The sequence below is a fragment of the Amblyomma mixtum genome, chromosome 4 (assembly GCF_055824585.1).
Source record: "Amblyomma mixtum isolate Tamu chromosome 4, ASM5582458v1, whole genome shotgun sequence".
In the NCBI taxonomy this organism is placed as follows: domain Eukaryota; kingdom Metazoa; phylum Arthropoda; class Arachnida; order Ixodida; family Ixodidae; genus Amblyomma; species Amblyomma mixtum.
Genome location: NC_143015.1, coordinates 71,037,503 through 71,039,283, shown reverse-complemented (window position 1 = coordinate 71,039,283; position 1,781 = coordinate 71,037,503).

Below are 1,781 nucleotides of genomic sequence, written 5' to 3'. Positions count from 1 at the left end.
GCAACAGAAGTACATTATAAGGTGCCCTTATAAAAATGGTCTATAGACAATCTATAGACTTTTTGTTGACTCTATTGACTTCCTATAGATATTGCTTTTTGTCTATTCATAGTCTATAAACTGTCTATGGACAAAAGTCTACTAAAAGTGTATGGCCATAAATTTATAGATTGTCTATAGCATTGTATTGCCTATAGACTTTTGTCTATAGACAGTCTATAGACTTTATAGACAGAAGTCTATAGACACTCTATAGACTGTCTAAAACTTTTTTTGTAAGGGTGGCGTCCCTGCTCAGAGTGGCACAGAACATAGAGGGGGGCGGCGGGGGGGGGGGGACCTTTCTTACTTTTTTCCGCGATGATAGGTCCCCGTACGTATCCAAGTGTCCTCGGCGTACCTTTCGCGCTATGTGCGCTGCGAACACTCCGGCCAGGGCGGCTGCAGGGTAAGCTTTCCCACATGGCTGGAGCTTCAAGTAGACGCGGAACCCCACCGCCCCCCCCCCCCCCCCGTCCTCAATTCTATCTCACCTCGCTATTGTTCCTTGCGATTTTGTGAACAAGGTTGGGAGGTTAGATAAAACGCGCTGCGATAGGACTTATCGCGACTCTTGCCGTAACGTAAGGAGATGGGAGAAAGAGCAAGCAAACTGCTGAAGTAGAGACCGCGTGCCGCAGGGTACCTGGTAGGGAAGGGACACCAACAATGTACTCGGCTGTGCCGAGAGGCATCACGTCGAATGTTTTAGCCCGTGGAATGAGCTATGTTTTCATTCACTCATTCAGTCATTCAAAACCAGTGCTTCTGAGGCTTCTTGACATGGAGGGAACAAATATACTCTAGAAGGACGCGTCACGTGGCAGGTTTGAACTCTATAGTCATGAAATAAAAGGGATACAGTCGGTGCTTTGTATTAATCTTATTTAGCGCTAAACACACATCAGACAAAAGAAACCAAAATACAAGACGAAACACGACTGCTTGTGTGTTTCTTTCATTGTCCGGTTTGTGTTTTGAGCTAAATGAGATGAATGTAATGGCTGAAAACCAACTAGCCCATCAGTTAACCCTTCTGTAATGCAGTCGGTCCCATACGACGTCCCGTGAGACGTATTAATGGCCAGGGGCGAGTATCGGTCATTAGATGGGTGAGAGTAAGATGAAAGAAAAAGGCTTCACGAAAGCTTGGCTTAAGTTTAGACTTTAGAGACTGGCCACGTGACACCAAGCTCCGTACTTCCTCCGTGCTTAACGGCCACGGAATTACTGCACTTATCTCAGACCGACTGTACTCCTGCGCAGACCCTGTCGACAATTTTGCTAAACGCTGTCGCAAGCACTGTGGTGGCGTCTGTAGATAGTCTACCGCTCTAAGGCGGACCAAATACGGTACTGAAGGTGAAACTTGCGGTCAGAGCGCTGACGAATGTGAAAATGTTCTCATTAAACTAATTTAAACGCATGAATAACACGATCTGCCGAGCTAGTTGGTTGCGATCCGTATGTACCAGCAGCGCGAACACAAAACAGGAAGAAGAAGGAGAAGATAGTACAGAGCGCTGAACTTCCAACGTTTATTTGAACGAAACTGAACCCGCACTTATACACACACTATATAGGTAAGAGCCCACCAGGGGGAGTAATCAAGGTAACGTGACAGTCAAGAGGGCGCGAACGGACTGGGAATCACGCGTTGTCCAGGAACACAAAAGATAACAAGAGGCGCATCATTGCTAAAACCACACTAGACAATGAATTCCATGAAATAAAGCACAACT